This window comes from Callorhinus ursinus, unplaced genomic scaffold, assembly GCF_003265705.2.
Source record: "Callorhinus ursinus isolate GAN/ISIS: 27379988/994484 unplaced genomic scaffold, GSC_fseal_2.0 scaffold32, whole genome shotgun sequence".
In the NCBI taxonomy this organism is placed as follows: Eukaryota; Metazoa; Chordata; class Mammalia; order Carnivora; family Otariidae; genus Callorhinus; species Callorhinus ursinus.
Genome location: NW_027397094.1, coordinates 657,301 through 676,726, shown reverse-complemented (window position 1 = coordinate 676,726; position 19,426 = coordinate 657,301).

Sequence of the window (19,426 nt, the reverse complement as noted above, 5' to 3'; positions counted from 1 at the left end):
CTGGCAATAAAAGAGGAAAGTTAATTTGCCATCATATTGTGAAAGATTTTAAGAAGAAATATCTTTTCCTTTATCTTCTAAATAATCAAGGTGATTTCTTTGAAAAAGGAGTGATACTCTGATGGCCATATATGAGAAAGATTAATCTGACAGTGGAAGCAGAATAAATTGCAAGGAGCAAACAACAGTAAGATGAATTTTGGGACCACTATATGTCTGCGGGGGAGGAGACAAATCCTTGGCCATGGTTGATCACTGTGGAAATAATGGAGTAGAGATCTGTATCTGTATCTGTATCTGAGTTTGCTAAACAAACAAACAAACAAACAAAATCATTAGCATGGCTTGTTGAATAATAGGAAAAAAGAACTGAGGAGGTAGGAAACATTTTAAGGAAACTTCTAGAAGATACTTGATCACAACCACAGTGAACTGGCAGTTAAAGGGTAAAGGATTTTGAAAATTCTTCCTTTCCATTTTTCCTGAGACTGAATACTCTATTTCAAACCTAAATAGCTTTGTGCTTACATAAAAGCATTTTATTTTCATCTGTGGTTCCACTGACTGCTCTAGGCTATTTCTCCTGCATCTAGTTCTTCCTCATAGAAGGGACTCAGACTCCAGATTTTTATGTCAAGGTTTTTTACTTGGAATCCTCAAGCCTTATGTTAGATCTGTCTGGAAATAGACTGTGTAATAGACTGTGTAAAGGCCGGCAATCTGAATGCTAGCAGGGAGAAATTAGAACTCTGAGTGTCAAATATCCAAACCCTTGCCTCGTGTGTTGTATAGCTTGTTGTTTTGCCTGGGGAAAGCAGAACTGAGATCCCTTTGACAATATAATAATAAAAGCAGTCTCTCCCATCTCTTAGGATTATTTGGGGTCTCAAAAGGATATACACATGCATGCATTTTAAAACAGATATGAAGTATTGTTATTTTTCTCTTTTATTCTCTGGCTTTACTTCATTATAATGCAAGCTTACATACTGGTGAGTTAATGGCCAAGGTAGAAAGATAAGTCCAGGATTTCAATCTTTAGTACCTTATCCCAATAATTAGCAAACATACCACAGACTCTTTTCCAGCCATGATAAATGTTTAAAACACTGCATATTCTTAGCTATCTTTTAAAAAAACAGAAATGAAATGGATACAGGAATTTTGACAAGAACTTATCTGAGCTAAGGAGGATGCCAAGAACTATGAATCAATTCTATATAAAATATAATGTCTGAATTGAAGACTGTCATTATTTCAGACGTTTTCTCCGGAAGGCATTTGTCAACATTCTGAATAGACTCCAGTTACTTTCACTGCTTCCTTCTATCCTGCAGTGATCTGGGTGGTGATGGACAGACTGGTCTGTGGCTCTACTTTCCAGGTAGTGCAGTACACATGAGTGCTTTCTTGAAAAGGGCAATACAAAACCAGCTTCAGATTTCAAAAACTGAGCTCAACTGACATTTAGAGTAACTGGGGATGTTGATGGTTTATCTGCATTCTTTGCATTTATTTTTTTAAGATTTTATTTATATATTTGACAGAGAGAAAGACAGCAAGAGAGGGAACACAAGCAGGGGGAGTGGGAGAGGGAGAAGCAGGCTTCCCACTGAGCAGGGAGCCCGATGCAGGGCTGGATCCCGGGACCCTGGGACCATGACCTGAGCGGAAGGCAGACGCTTAACGACTGAGCCACCGAGGTGCCCCTGCAGAATTTTTTTTAAGATTTTATTTATTTATTTATTTGTCAGAGACAGAGAGAGAGCACAAGCAGGGAAAGCTGGAGGCAGAGGGAGAAGCAGGCTCCTCACTGAGCAGGGCCCCACCCCCCAACCCCGCCACCAGGCGGGACTCAATCCCAGGACCCCAGGAACATGACCTGAGCTGAAGGTAGACATGTAACCAACTGTGCCACCCAGGCGTCCCCATTCTTTGCATGATTTTAAATGCTGAAGAAGTAAACAAAATAAAAATCTGGCCACTAAGATTCCCTGCTTGATCAAAGATAATTGTTTATATTTTTATTATTCCAGGGATTATCTAAATATGTGTTTAAGTTAAGTTGATATGAGGAGCTACACATAGTAACAACACTTTGTAGTCCATTAAGTCAAAGAGACATAAAGATATGAATGTATTTGTGATACATTCACAATAATCCCACTGGTACAGAAAATCATCTCTACAATATCAGAACTTAAATTTCTTTAAAAATTCTGAATTTCTTTGAAACTCCTGAAAATTTGTCCTTTGTAGCGAGATCTCTCCCCTCCAGTTCTCTCTTGCTCTCCTTACTTGCTACTCAGCCCCTGTGTAAGGCTTTCATATTCTCCTCGTGTGTGCATATCACCCTTTTCCACTTGGCTCCTTGGTACTGATATTTGTAGACCTTCCACGTGTTTGGATTATTCTAATTCTTTACTCCTCCGGTGGGCGATTAGATTGGTAGATATACAGTAAAATAAAATTAGTTTTGCATGATATCTTTGTCTATTTGGAAAACACATATTAATAAGTAGGTTTTGAAAAACAATCCCAGCAGTCCAAGGTCACAAAAACATGAGCTTAGCAAAACCAAGAATTTGTTACCAGTATCTTCTGTCACTGAAAAGCTCAAAATTGAAGATAGGGAATCAACTCACCATATAATAAGGGTTTGTCAAGTTTTCAGGAGGCAGTCACTTGCTAAATGTCCCTGTAATCCACCTCTTTGCTGTCTGGAGCAGGTAACAGGTTTGGGCAAAAGAAGGTGGACAATCAGTACTTGACACCCATCAACACTTGTGTGGCCACATTTACTGTATTTGCAAACCTACAAAAATGTGTGTTTACCATAAGTTTACCTTAAAGCTATGGTTTTAAAGCCAAACTAATCACCAAAGGAAGGCTGCACCAAGGTCATCCCCTATACTGCAGAGGTGAAAATTCAGACAGCCTAAATTGGGCTATGTATGGACTTGTATCACAAGACAATCTGTATCAGTATTAGTTGCCAATATTTATAACTTAGAATAGGAACAGCGGCAGTGAGAAAAATACTAGGAGTTAAATAATTTCTAGTCCCTGCTATTTTCAGCCAGTTTCAACTAAACCCCTTTAGCACTCTAGCAGTTCGTATTATATATATGATATTTTATATAGGTATAGATGTGTAGATAAATATAAATAGAGATATAGATTTACATATTAAGAAGTGTGTGTGTGTGTGTGTGTGTGTGTGTGTGTGTGTGTGTGTGTAACAGGAGATGTGAATAATCTTACAGTCTGAAAAAATTCTTCTTCAGGAGAAAAAAGCAAAAGCAAAAGCAAATATTCTCCTTAAAAATGACTGGTGACAAAATAAGCATCTCTCAAGTTTCCAAGCATTCTAAGTAGAAAATAAAAACCTTGCAATAACATTACCTCTTTGATGCACAGTAAGTTATAATGTGATTAGCGATGAGGCCCCATCCTCTGTTCAGCCCTTCTTTTCCTCAAAGGAGCTTGTTCTGTGAGGTGGGGTCAGAGGATGTGGGGGGGGAGAGCAAGGAAGTAGCGAGCAACGGCGTGCAACCCCAACACTAAAACCAGAGACTGAGGATAGGTCTTCACATGCCCCTGTCCCTCTGGCTCAGTCTACCCAGAATAGTCTGGTGGGCACCAACGGGAAGGCTCTAGAAATCTTAAGCACTCTCCTGGAAATCCCAACCAGTCACACAACCCAGAATTATACCCATGGTTTCCCTTTTTTTTTCTTATTTTTTTAAAAGATTTTATTTATTTATTTGACAGAAAGACACAGCGAGAGAGAGAGAGAGAGAGAGAGAGAGAACACAGTCAGGGGGAGTGGGAGAGGGAGAAGCAGGCTTCCTGTGGAGCAGGGAGGCTTATGCGCAGCTTGATCCCAGGACCCTGAGATCATGACCTGAGGCAAAGGCGGAGGCTTAATGACTGGGCCACCCAGGCGCCCCTATATCCATGGTTTTTTCAAGGGAAATAGATGATCATCACTGGGTGGAGCCAGTTCACAGTACGTCCCAGGGTAGAGTTTGATTCTGCAACTGCACTCCCAAACTCTTGGCCAATTAGCTATATTTGCAGGTGATCCACCATTTTGTTAACTCCAAAAAGAATGAAACATCTCATTTTACACTATTGGAATTTTGATTCCAATTGTCACACTATGTCAAGACTATATTTTATTTGTTGGAAGAAGTGTACAAGATAGAATCATTCAATATCTTGATAAGTGGAGGTTACAAAAGATACACGCTTATGTAAAAATTCTTTGAGTTGTACACTTAAGATTAGTGTATTTTATGGAGATTATGTATTTTATACATCAAAAAAAGGAAAGGAAGGTGGTGCCCTGGTAGGGATTTAGGAAATGTCAAATCAGGGTTATAGAGTTTGACCTAATTCAGTTAAATACAGTTGATATTTGTAGATTTCTCATAGATGCTACAACATCACTAAATTCACTTATTCAGTTCTAGAAGTGAGAGAAAACCCACTTGGGTAGAGGTATTATTGTATATTATTCTGCATTTGATTTTCTAATACTGAATTTAGGAGTTCTGTGACTAAGCATCTGAGAGTAATTTTCTTTCCTTGAAATATTGTAGCAGGTTTTGATGTCAGTGATATGTTGTCCTCATGAAATGTTTCTTCCTTTTCTGTTTTCTAAATGAGTTTGAGGTTGTTATTACATTTTTAGGCATTCAGTAGAACTTACAAATGAAACCATCTGGGTGCTGGCATTCAGTTGGTGTAAAGTTTGTAATTACAGATTCAGATTCTTTGAGAGGTCACTCCAGACATCTTGTGTTTTGTGTCAATTTGATAAAACTGTGTATTTCAAAGATTTCACCCATTTCCATCACGTTGTCAAAGGTATAGTTCATAATGACTCACAATTTCAATTCATATCATAAATCTTTATAAGATTTAGTAAGTTTTCTCTTTCTTGACATCAGTTATTTCTCTTTCCTCTTGATCAGACTTGCAGGAATTCATCGATATTATTAATCTTTTCAACGAAGCAACTTTTAGTTCTGTTTTTTTCATTTTTCTCTATTGATTTTTATCAGTTCCTTTATTTTTCTTTTTTTGGGGGGGGGATAATTGGCTCTTTCTATAGCTTCGAGGTGGTAATACAGGCTGTTCATTTTTAGCTATTTTCCTATGTGCTCCGGCAGCTTCATTCTTACCTGTGCCTGCAATCCATGATTTGTGTGTTTTGCTTTCATTCTCATTTATCAACATCTGTATGTATTGTTCTGCTTGTTTATTAGCAGCCCATAGATTACTTATTAAGTGTTGCTTGACTTCCAAGTATTTAGAAATTTTCCAGGCATTGTCTTGTTGATTTTTAGCTGACATTGTGGTCAGAGAGCATCTGACACGCCCTCTCTTTTGCAGTCAGGTTTGCTGTGCGTTCGCTCCTGGCATCCTGGCATGCTGGCATCCTGGCATCCTGGCACCTGTCCTCTGTGTGTGTAGCTTAGGGTTTCTCCCACATCCCAGGGGCAGTAGGCACAGGGTGTGGGGGCTGCACCCCTGCAATCCCAATCAATCCCGTGAGACCATCCTGTACTGCTTGGCCCTGACATCTACTTGTTTGGGAGATGCCCTGAGGGAACAGTCAGAATGTATACAGAGTTTATTGTAGGTTCCTCCCATCTGTCAAGCATCTAGTGCCATGCTCTCCACTCTTCACTAACTGTAAAGAATTTTTCATCTTATTTTCTGTCACATATATCTGCCAGCTGTATAGTTGTTTCTAGTGCGAGAGGACTCTAATATGAATTATTCCATCAGGGACAAAACCTAACGTCATGAGCCTAATTTTTGAAACTGAACAGATTAGCCACACACACAGAGAACTATGCAGAAAATTCAATTCTTCAGTACTTTTTGCTTGTAGAGAAAAGTCTAGAAAAAGGTGTTGGGTTTTACAGGTGAGAGGGAGGTTAAAAATAAAATTTGGGTTAAAGTTCTAAAGGTCAATGGAATCAAAGTCTATCGTAGGGGGAAAAACTGAAACTTTGCCGAGCACCGCTTGGCAGGGGACCGAGCTTCGGGGAGTGAGACCCCTGAATCTCCACCCACCCAGCATGTCCCTTTCCTCCTCCCGCACGGCTGCCAGGTCCCTGTGGATGCTACCAGCCCGCTCATGTGAGGACTCTGCGTTCAGACTGTTTATTTTTATTACTATTTCATTTAAATATTATTGGACTCTCTAGTTTGCAAATTCAGACGTGTGGACAAATTATCCATGTTTACCTCCTTAAGTGGCAAACCTTTGCCTTTCTTTTATTCTATCTGTACCATTTCAACAAGTATATTTTTGTTCCCAGAATGAAACAACTTATGAAAATAGAAAGATCCTAAAACCGGAATACTCTCCGTATTAGACAATTCTTAGCTGGGAAATACGAGTTACACTGAATGATACAAAATGACAGTAACATCATAAACGCTTGTTCTCTAAAGCTTAAACACCTCAATGCTTACTTATATCCCAGGTTAGTTGTGTAGCAATTGACAGCTGAGAAAATGTGAAGTGGGAAGTCTCAAAGTTTCAAGGAGTCACTTACAGTTTTCCAAGACTGGTGTGGGAAAGACATGAGGGTTCAAAGCCGATGGCCAAGAAATAATTCTTGAGATGTCTTTGGTGCAAAAGTGATTTTACTAAACCACAGGGAAAGGACCGTGAGCAGAAAGAGCTGCAGTGGGGTCAAGAGAGGGGACTGATTATATGCTTTCAAGTTGGGAGGGGGTCAGGGAGAGCGTAGGTCTCTAAGGAATTACGGAAGCAAGGTTTTCAGGACCTTGAGGGGCTAGCTATTGTTGGGAAAAGGTCATTTGTTACCGTCTAATAAAACCTTGGTCCTGAGACCCTTCAGACGTATATCGGTGGGTCATATGCTTGGGGGATGATTGCCAACATGTATCTTGGGGGGTTTAGAGATAAAGGAAGTTTCCAAAGCAATTTTTATAGTAGACTTAGAGGATCCTGGTTGGGGGGGAGGAGAGACTCAGGCTAGGACTGCCTTTTGCCCTTAGCCAAGTATTAACATTGAGGCAGTTGAGTCCCTGGAGGAAGGTCACTCTGCCTGTTTCAAGGACTTCTCAATGGGCTGTAGGTAGTAAGGAAATTTAATTTTTCTTTTGCCTTTGTTTCCCACATCAAAGACTTCACTAAGGATTTCCCTTACTAAATAATCGAGAAAACACTCATGAATATTATCAGGAGGTAATCAGCCAACCATTAAGGCAACTCAGAAATAAAACTGTTATGCTATAGCACACATTATTACATGTTATCCGTTTTAGCTACATTAAAAGTTTTTTCTCATTTGTAAACTATGCATCCTGCACTGTTATTTCTGAACTATGCATCCATGAGGAATAATATATTCATCTGTATGTGGGGCTGATAATCTCTATACAGCCAACCTAATATGCCAGTACCTCTAGATCATATTAGATAACTTAGTAATAAGATTCCCAATGTTACTCCCCAAATGTGCTGAGATTAAACCGTTAACAGGTTTGCAATTTGTGGTCTCCACTTGCAGGTACACCTGGAAGTCCATTAATGTTCAAAGTTCTGTGGGGGTATTAAGAAGGTCTGCATTTGTTGCCTAGAATTGCCCATCTATTTCATCGCTTCTTACATGGGAATAGCCTTTGTAGGGGAGGAAAAATAATTCTTCCTCTACCCTTCTAGGTTTCCGGTTGAGAACCTCCTGTAATCGAAAGATTAACAGGAGGGAAACGAACAGAAGTAAAACAACACAGATACCTCCGGTGTATATGAGACATAACCACGGGAACTGAGTGATCCTCAAAACGGTCTGAGCCACCACCTGCAGTTCCATCCCCAGCCACAAAGAGAAGGTGTTGCTGGGGGGAGGGAAGGCAGTTCTGGAAGGTGATGAGAAAGGCTTGGTAAACAAGGGTATGTTTGTTATGAGGATTTCAGGTGTTTTCTCCACTGATAAGAGTTTATAGAGATTCAGTCAGAAGGGAGGACCACTGATAAATGGAGATCTTCCTTCTAAATGTAAATATCTCTTTCAGAAGGGTAACTTCTACTCTGTTTCAGAGAGTCTCAGTTTCTTAAAAACACCCAGCTCGAGGTAATGTGAAAGTATAAAGTGTTTTGAAGATTAAAAGTAGGATTGAAAGTCCGGGAGCACTTCCTTCAGAAGTCCATTCTCAACTTTCTTTCACACCTCAATTCACCTTGATTCCTGTGGTCAAATTTGTCATTGTTGGATTTGTAAACTGATAATGAAAGGTTTACATATTCCAAGGGAAGGGGGGATGCTCGGACGGATGCTATAGTAAAGTATATACACAAATGCCCAATAAACAGGTAAAACCTGTCAGAATTACCCATCGGGGAGTGCAAATGAAAATGGCCATGAAATAAAATGTCCAAGCCTGTGCTAGGGCTAACTTCAAAAATGCCAGGAATCCCAGGTTCTAGGGGTAGCCCAGCATTTCTCAGATGTTCTTACACGGTGTGTAAAATGGTACAACAACTGTGGGAAACTGGTTGCCATTTACTTATAAAAATAAACACGTGTGTACCTGACGGAGCAGAAGGCTAGCTGAGGACAGGCAGAAGCGGACACCCCACACCCCTCCCCCTCCCATGGGATCTATGTGACTTCCCTCAGGCACTCCTGGCTGCCCTAAAGGAAAAACAAACAGTTACAGAGACCACAATCCTGCAAGACAGGAGTCTCCCTCCGTTTACAAATGTCTTAGCAATCTACAAGAATGAAGCATTTCTATCAATTACCTAGCTTCCAGAAGGGAATGTAGTAGATACAATTAAATGTCCTTATAACCTGTAGCCCACGGACAGATACTTGAAGAGGGCAGAGTGTAATGTTCCTCCGGGACGCTCCCAACTGTCCTCATGTTAAAGCCTTACTACGGGGGTCAACAACCTTAACTTGACAATGGCAAGGCCTCCGGTCTCCTGTGAGTCTTCTTTAACATATGGAAATCCTTTCGGAACCTCCCTTTTCCTTACCTTCCCCAGCCCCAGAGTATATCATCAGCCACCCCTCACAACCTTGGCGCGGCAGCTCTTTCTGCCCACGGGGCCTGTCCCTGTGCTTTAATAAAACCACCTTTTTGCACCAGAAACGTCTCAAGAATTCTTTCTTGGCCAATGGCTCTGGACTTCACTCCACCGAATGTCACCTGTATTCCAAAACCCCAACAACACATCACTAAAATGACTTTTGTGTAAGAATGTCATATTCGGCTTATGCATAATCAAAGACTGGAAACAACCCAAATGCCCCTTCCAAGAAAAAAACAACAACAACAACAAATGTCGGTGTAGTCATAGAATGGAATAATATCCAGCAATATAAAGATACAAACTACTGGTTTAAAGGAATGACATAAATGAGGGAAAAGAAGCCAAAACAAAAGAGACCCCACTTAAATCTCTCTTCTGTATACCCAGAAACAGACGAAGGTGGTTTATGATGATAGAACTCAGTACAGCAGTTACCTCTGGGGTGGGAGATCATCAGAAAACGTGCATGACAGAATTTCTCCTTTGACTGGAATTACAGGACATCCTAACTGGGCTTAGAGCACACAGTAGGAGACATTTGCCAAACTCCGCAAAGTCTACACTTAAAATCTGTGCATTTCTCTGAATGAGCACTATGCCTCCATTTAAACTATTAATATTTCTCTGCAGTATTTTTTTTTTTTTTTGGCTGCAGAATAGAGTTGCTGAGACCTCAACATTTAAGTGTCCTATATGTAGAATGTTTTTTCGGTTATAACCTTTCTGTGTTGGGCTATGTGTGGTTTTTTTATTCCCTGACACCACAGTGTTAGAGTTGTGCTGTCTCTCTTCACAGGCCCGTATCTCTGCACAGCTAACAGCACCTGTATCCATCTACCTACCACCTATTCACCTCGCCGTCTGCCTGTCTACCCACAAGAATTGTTTTCTATAGCATATGTTCACAGAAATGGAACTTCTGAATCAAATGATAGGCATATCGAACTTTTTAATAACTATAATCATCTTTTTCTTTTTGCCTCTTCTCATCACTTTTTAAGATTTCTTTGTGTATTATTAATATTTTATCAATGAGGTTTATTTTCCCAGATAACTAAGTGTTCCCGTTACTCGTTGCTCTACAACAAACAACCCCAAAACTTAGTGACATAAACAACAGCTTTCTTATTCTTCACGGTTAGTGAGGGTCAGCTGGGACATTCTTTTTGGGGTCTCAGGCAGTTGGAACATACTGTGTGGTTTCTTTACTCACCTCCAGGCCCTCGGAGAGCTGGGGGCAGGGGATGTCCAGGCATCGCTCCCTCCCACTTCCTCCCTGCCTCCCTCCATTTCCCTTCTTCTCTCTCTCTCTCTCTCTCTCTCCCTGCCTTTCCATACAGACTCTTCACAGGACTAGCGTAGGTTTCCTCACAACGTGATGGGCTCAGAGTAGGCACGCTCTTTACAGGACATCTGAGTTTCCCCAGAGCCAGTATTTCAAGGGACAGAGGCAGAGCCTCAAGCCTCTTAAATCCTCACCTTAGATGCCACACCGTGTAACTCCCACCCCATTCTGTCAGCTGTAAGCCAGATTCAAGAGAAGAAAACTAGAGGAGGCTAAGAATACTGGGAGGGATAATAAATTAGGAGGCCTTCTTCGGAAAGGACCTACTGCGCTGAGTTAAATAGAAATGGAGTTAGGGATGCTTAATAGCTCATTCGACTGTTCTGAGGGCCAGAGGACCACAGTGAAGGCTGCACCGTGAGGGGAAAGGTCCCAAATAACACATGGCTGCTGCCAGGAGAATCAGAGAACCACGGGTCCTTTTTGCATGCTGTGTGCGAGCCCTGTAGGGAACATTCCGTTTATGCATCTGACCAGTTGCATTTAGTGTACATGTTCGTGTAAGAAAGAAAGAAAAGCCATTTTCTAGCTTTTTTTTAGCACTCTGGCTCCAGTAAAGGAACTTGACTGTGCAGATATTTGGGCAAAAAATATCCCAGTTAGAGGGAACTTGCTGCACAAGATCCCCCAGGCAGAGCATCCCTGGTGGCTGAACCAGAGAAGAGGGATTAAGACGTTCCAGATACCAGAGAGCAAACGGAGTGCTGGGTTATGTAGGACCTCACAGAGACTGTGATGAGGATTTTCTCTTTTACTTTAGTGAGATGGGGAGCCAGGGAGAGTTTTGAGCAGAAGAGAGGTATGATTTCATTTTATCCCTTGGGTTTCTGGGCTGAGAACGAACCGTAGAAATCAATGGTGGGGAAATAAGATCAGGTAGAAGATGAGAAATCCAGAGAAGGGATGATGGAGGCTTATTCCAGGTAGTAAGCTGGTGCAATAAAGGAGGCAGTAAACAGTGGGATCTGGATATATTCTGGCTATTTCCCGATGGGTTAGAAGCAACATGAGTAAACAAAATAAATGAATGATAGAGGACATGAAGTTTTGGGCCTGAGACAATTGAAATTTGGAGTTGCTATCAATTATTGTTCCAACATCTAGGAAAATCAAGCCCGAGTGGCTCAGAAATCGAGGACTTAACATTAAGCATGTGATGTTGGAGTTACATACCAAGGTATCTGCAATACATAAAATCGGAAATGTAGTAGACAGTAGGAGAGAAAACCAGGCTGTAGATCTGCAGGTGGAAATGTCTGTCACATGGTTTTATAAATCATAACGTAAGTAAAGAGAGACTAGACTAAGCCCTAGAATCACCTGACTTTGGAAGGGCCAGGTGGGAAGGAAACTTGGAGGAGAGAAGAAGCAGTAGGCCACAGACAGGAGGCGAATCAGGAAGCTGAGGCACCTTGTTTCATCTGACACTTCTGGCATCGGTGGGGCCAGCGGCAGGAACAGAGAACAATCTGTACATTGTAGCACCTGCTGCCTTCTGTCGGGAAATGTCTGTGTAAGTGACAGATGTGCCATGACGAAGGAAGCCACCCCCCTTGTACTGGGACCTGGCATAACTTGCAGAGCTGTAAGCACATAGGTGCCAAAAGGAATTTATCAAACTGAGGGAGTGCAGAAGCTTGAGTTACCAGAGGATTGAGAACCCACCAATGGATTTAGCAAAATGAAAGAGAATGGTGACCTTGGCAAAGCTGTTTGGGGCCATAAGGATGCCAGGGACTTTGAAAAGGCAGTTAACAGCAGAGTCTTGAAGGGAAAACACATAATTACTTCAAGTTTGAGAGAAAAATCAGAGTAAATCTGCAGAGAGTGAAGATACATCATGATGGGAAATTTGCTGGAAGGGGGTAGGGAAGGTTGGATGGCCATTGGAAAAGTGGTATTTAAGGAAGCGTGCCTTCTTTTCTTTTCTTGAAAAACAACATCTACCATCTATTAAACATATTCTTGGTGCCATATGCTATAAAATGGCACTTTTTATATGATCCAATTTCAACGAACGAACACAACGACCTTGTAAGACAGGAATTATCATCTGTCTTTTAGAACTAAAAAGATTGAGTCTTGGAAAAATTAAATCATCTATCTGAGGTCATCTACTAGTAAGTGCCCAGGCTAGAATTTGTGTTCACAGCTATGTGATCTGAAAGTGATTTTCTGATCATAATTTCGAGTATGCCTTTTTGTTAATGGAAGAAATAGGAGTATTCTTGTGTACCAATGGTAATAACACTGTAAAGAAGAGAGTTAATTAGTGGGAATAATAGGAAGAGACGAGAGAAGTATTAGTGGGAATGGCGCAGTAGTACAAAGCCCAAAATTGGTTTTGGAAGTAACATACTCGAACACATACACGCACACATGATTTAGGGGAACAGGGAAGCGGAAGTTATGGGCATAGATGCTGTTAGGTGGTGGATGTGGTGATGACTGTCTGTAAAAGTTCTCTGTTGCTATAATTTTCTCAATGATTAGCAAGGACACCAATTAAAATGAAGATTAGGGAACTGTGGTTGAGACAGTATCAGGAATCAGTTTGAGATCCTCATCTGGGAAAGTGGAGAGTGAACAGATAAATACAGTGTGTCACCTCTGGACGTAATTACAACTGCTCGTGTGGTCATAAACTTAAAATGAGACAAGCCATGGAAAGCTGTGTGTGTGTGTTTTGTAACCATGTTCAGCTTCAAGGTTGAGGAGCCCAGGAGGGCATACTTGGATACAACAGAGCCACAGCTGATGTGGCTGTATGGCTATGCAGTCACAAAAGTGATGCTAAGAATGAAAAATAAAGAAGAAAACATGAATGAATGGCTCTACACATCCTTCAGTAAACAGTAACTCAGGGACAGTGCAAGTGTGTCAGATGGAGCTGGGATTAATATTACCAGGGAGTGAGTGGATGAGCCCCTGGCCCTGGGTGCTTCAAGGTGCAGTGGGGTGCTCCATCCCTTGGATCCAGGTGCAGTGGTGGGTTCGCTGGCTGACTGTTTGAAGCCAGCCGACTGAACAGTAAATCACTTTGCAACATGGTAGACATGAGTGAACTCTAACTTGTTTCCATATGAAAAGCATGAAGTCTTCTCCGGGCTGGGTGGAGATTTTGCCTTTACTACCATCTTGCAACATTTCATACACTTCAGCTTCCTGTATAAAAAATTGCAAGTATCGGGCGCTTGGGTGGCTCAGTTGGTTGCGCGACTGCCTTCGGCTCAGGTCATGATCCTGGAGTTCCGGGATCGAGTCCCGCATCGGGCTCCCTGCTCAGCTTCTCCCTCAGACCCTCCCCCCTCTCATGTGCTCTCTCTCTCTCCCTCTCTCTCTCATTCTCACTCTCTCAAAATAGGTAAATAAATCTTTAAAAAAAAATTGCAAGTATCCACAAGAGGTCCTGCAGTACAGGCTTCCTATTAGCTGCTTGTACCGACTTGTACCGACATAAAGACTTAACTGGAAGTAACGTGCCTGGGACTCCATCGCTATGCATTGGAGGAAGGATAGCTGGATTGTTTATCTGCTTACTAAAGGAAAGCACTCAGGGCTGAATTTAAGGAAAGGGAATCTGAACTATGTTAAGGTTACTGCTTTTAATGAGATCTGCACTCCTTCCCAGAGTCACATCTTGGAGTTAATATTTTCTGAATCTTGTCTATTGATTTTTAAGTAGGAATAACAAAATCAGGAGGGAGTGAGCACCACTGGGGCATGCAAGTGCAGATATTATCAATTGGTGAGCCTCACTGAAGTGCATTTCTAACCATTTATTTGGATGTGGGGATATACTGAGACTCTTTTTTTTTATGGACTTATCTACTTCAACATTCATAGAAATAAATATTCCTTAGACCCAAACTTAATAGATTTATGTTAGACTATCTTAAAGAAGGAAAATATTTGAAAGCTAAAAGGTTTGAGCTTCAGACATATTATTAAAGAGAGAATCTAAAAGTAATGATTTTTTAAACTTCTAAAATGGACCCATATCTAATGACCTGCAAAATGGAGATAATTCCAAAGAACTAGGAGTTTAAAAAATGTCAAAATAATGATGGTTAAATGAGATGACCTAGTTATTTTAATTAAATTATGCAGTAGTTATAATGTTAAGACTATAAGCTACAAATTGCTATAAAATGATTAGGATTATACAAGGTGAAAAAGAGTAAAATAATACATCGGACCATATGTATTCATCTTGCTCTCTTCAGTCATCACAGACGACTGCCGTGTTCATTATCACATTTGATGGCATTTCCTGAGTCACGATGAGCCGGTGGGTAATCCATGCCCCATTTTGCACAAAGCTGTGAATCCTCTTCTAAATCTAGACTCCAGGCGGTCAACTGTGTGGTGGACATGGGTTCACCCCATCAGTGTTTTGTGTACTGACTGAGCTTATGGTGTAAAATTTAACCTGCAGATTAACTGACGCTACAAAAAAATCTGTATATAAGGAAAATTGATAACAGGATACCTATTCCTCACATTAACATATCTTGGGTACCAACACAGCTTAGAAAAAGGTTTTGGTTTTGATTTTTTTTTTCATTTACTTGAAACTATGTTGAGTACCTGGGGGAGGACGTTATTTTCCTTACACGAATACCTAATTGTAATGCAAAGTGTGACACAGAAAAAACGGCCCCTCTCTTCTCTGATTTTGCACTCAGGCACTCCCAGTCATTCCTCACTTCTTGAAACTCTTTTCCTTTCATATCTTGTATCTTGTAACTACTCATTCTCTATTCACATTCTACATTTCAGGTCCCTCCACTCCCTTGTTTGCTTTGCGTCGGCACATTTTGTTTAATTCAACTTTTTAGTTCAGGGCAATTGTAGATTCACATGCCACTTTAAGAAAACGAAAAGAAACATCTCATGTACTATACCCCATTTCTCCCGTAGTACTAATACCTTGCAGTACCGCAGTAACTAGAGCGAGCAGGATACTGACATGGCTACCATCAAGCTAAAGAGTATCTTCATCACTGCAAGTGTTCCCCAGTCTGTCCTCTCACAGCTAAGCCCCTTTGTCTGCCCCACCCAGACCCTCCTTAAACCCTGGCAACCACTAACCTCTTCTCCACTTGTATAATTTGGCTATTTTAAGAATGTTGTATAAAGGGAGTAATGCACTAAATGATCTTTAGTGATCAGCTTTTTCATTTAGTATAATTCTCAGAAAGTTCATCTAGCTTTTGCCATCAGTAGTTCATTTTGTTTACTTTGACTTGCTGAGATGTCGTCCACCGCTGTTAGTTTAGTGTTGAAGGATAGGGTTGATTCCACATTTTGACTATTATTTATAAAACTGCCATAAACATTCATGGACAGGCTTTTGTGTGAACATAAATCTTTACTTCCCAGGGACAAATGCCCAGGAGTATAATTGCTGGGTTGTATGGTAGTTGAAAAAGAAGAATAAAAAGGGAAAATTAGTCTAACGAATTTCAAGACTTACTATAATGCTATATTAATCAAGACTATGTGTTTTAGCACAGGATAAGTCCAAAGAGCAATGGAACCCAGAAATAGACCCATATAAATATGCCCAGCTGATTTTTGACAAATGTGCAAAAGCACCTTAATGAAGGAAAGTTAGTCTTTTCAACAAACTATGCTGGAACTACTGGATGTCCACAGGCAAAAAAGTCTCACAATTTGTACAAAATGGATCCCAGGACCCTGAGATCATGACCTGAGCCAAAGGCAGAGCTGAACTGACTGAGCCACCCAGGTGTCCCCTTGCTATTGTTTTTCTCAAACTAAAGCAAGATAGTGAGAGTGTAAAAGAACAGCATGAATTTTATGGAGTGAATAAAGCCCATCAGGGGCAAAGTAGAGGAATGAGTGGTTTGGAGATGTTACTGAAATTCAAGAAGAGTAAGAAGAGTTATTTTAATGGAGGAATCAGCTATTTTACTGATTTTGAAGTCTGGAAATATACTCTTCTGCCTAAATGCTGGTGTGGCAGTTGGTGGAGTAGGAAGCTTTGGAAAACATGACTTACTAGTTTTTATGTGTTGTCAGATTTCTTCATAACATATGACACTTTTTTGATTTTCTACCTGTGTCTGATGTGCCTCCCAGCACATCACAGAGTAAAACAAACAGTGAATGCTGATGGCTAATAAATGAGTTTCAGCATCAAATTTCTTGGGTTCAAATGAGGACTCCTCAATATACTACCTGTGTGATCTATAACAAATTTAATTTTATGCCTGCATTATTGTATTTACAGTATAGTAACAGTAATACTAATCACTTCATAGGGTTGAGTTCAGAAATAATATAGCATTGAAGTTGCTTAGAATTAATGAATTAATGTCAGCTTATAACTTCTTTGATTATGTTAACATTTACTAAAAAAAAATCCATTATTCTTTTTAATTTGTACTGCAAAACAAAGATTCATTGAGAGAAAAGACAGTATTTGAATCAAAAAACAAGAATGAAGAGCAAAACAGAAAGATGAACAAAAGCCTCCAACAACATCCCCTATCCTCAGGTGCACAAGCTTCCCCACCACAGAAAACACTATCGAGGGCTGTGGCCCTTCAGGAATATGGCCATGTTGGGTTCTGAGCTCCATCTGCACACGGATAAAAGCCCTGCTACAGGCAAGGGAAGGGATGCGTTACCCTCCTTCACCACAAAGAGAATGATAACGTCAGTGTTTGGAAACTCTTAAAACTAAAATAATCATTCAAAATTATATTCAATTAAAGTGAATGAGTATAGATAATAATCTTGGATCTGTCCATCATATTCAAACATAACAAATGAAAACAAACCTTGAGAATATCCCCAGAAGTGTCTGGGCAAGTAGCAATTTATAACAGTCAAGTTGTGTAATTACAAAAGCATCAAAAATGCCTAATGATTTGATGGAAGAGAAGCACTAATAGAAAACTGTTTTGGTGTGAACAGGAACTGTCCATATTTTGCCCACTAATGCACTGAATTAAAATAAATGGTCCCTGGACCAAGTTTTAAAAGAATTTCATAAATAAAATTCAGATAAATGGGATGAATAAGTGATGGCACCTGGGAGAAAAAAAATTTAAATCAGAGAAAATATTCTTTGAGGAGAATCTAGGAAAGCATACTAGTCAGAGACCAAACCTCAGGCGTGGATGCATTCTTTCACAGAGTGAATCATTCTTGCGTACTTATTCAAGGACATATCTGAAATAGTCTATTATCCTGATTGAATGGCCTCAGAGCCACTGAGTTTCCAAGCTTATTGGTTTCAATCTTTTTCCTTTTCTGTGAAGGTCATTGTAGGAAATTGTCTTAAATATACTGCGTACAAATCTTGCCCCTCACACAAATGTTGAACATCTTTCTATTTTCTATGCTCATCACAGTGTATTGCTCAAACTAAAGTAGGTCAACATACATGAATAAAATATATCAACATATCTTATAGTTTCCTATTTCTGCACAACACTCAGATCCTGGTCTGACAGGCACAAAGAACTGAGCTTACGAATATCCTGCACTTGAGCCCTCCAAACCCTGCTCTTCCTCTAGTGTTTGTGGCTCAGGAAATCATACTTAACCATCCTGCCATTGCTTAATCCAGAAACAGGGACAACATTCTTTAAAAGGACAGCTATAAGTGGTGGTTAAAATCTGCAGTCACATAATGTCATTGCCCTTCTCAACACTGTTCAGTGGATCTTCATTTTACTTAGAATAAGGTCCAGATTTCTTACGTAGGCACATGAAGCCCTACAAGAACTGACTCTTGGCTACCTCTCTGACTTCATCTCTGACGACTCTTCATATAATTCTCTAACTGTGCTGCATCCCCACTATTTCTCAAACATACTTCAGAATTTTTCTATTTCCACTTTCCCTTTGAGGAAGTGGATTGCCTTCTTACTTAAATTTTGTTCTTTGAAGAAAGGCCTTCCTTATTCACCCCATCTTAAACAGTACCTCCATAACTTTCTCTACTTATTTTGAATCATTTAAATTCTAGCTGGAAGCATTCAGAAGCCAGTGTGGGAACTTCCATGTTCTTACTTTGCAAGGAAGCTCATAAAAGTGCTTATTAACGTAAAGTGTGCTGTTAAATGTTCAGCAACCAGCTTTCTGAAACAAGAAAACACAACTCTAGTAACATTTGCTGATTTCTGAGGAGTAAATGACTCCTGATTTCAAGCTACCAACATTATGCCACTGAATCTTATGTTGGGAAGAGATGATAGTAACTGGTGGAGATATAGTGAGTTAGCTCCAGTGTGAAAGACAACAATGACATCAGTGCAGCTTGACTGTTGGCTCACAGCTTATGGCTTACAACTTCTGTAGAGTCTACAGTGTTCTTTGTGGGAGAAAGAGCTAAACTACTGTCTCATGACACCCCTGAAATGTTGATGTCTTTGCTACTGCGAAACAGTCTAGCCTGTCTTGATTTGTACAAATATGTTTGAGGGGTGGGGGTTGGGACATCACTCTGGCTTTAAGAGTTCTGGTTCTCAGGCAAATGTCATCATTACACAGTTCACAGGCCTTGTGACAAAAAGACACAGATGGCTCAGGAGAAGAATTTCTGCATATGGTACAGCAACCAGTGGTAGCTCTCCTGAAAATCTTCAAATAAGATAATGCATAACATAACAAAAATGATTGTTATTACTTTAATAATTTAATAATTATTACTACTTTGTTCCAGAAACTGTTCTAAGCACTTTCTCTTTGGGCATATTTCATTTTATTCACCAATAAACTATAGAGGAATATACTGTCATCTCCAATTTATAGTTATTCAACTATATTAAGATTGAGGGTGATTAAGAATTTTTCCCATCTAGTATCCAAAATCTATAAAGGACTTATCAAACTCAACACCCAAAGAACAAATAATCCAATCAAGAAATGGGCAGAAGACATGAACAGACATTTCTCCAAAGAAGACATCCAAATGGCCAACAGGCACATGAAAAAGTGCTCAACAT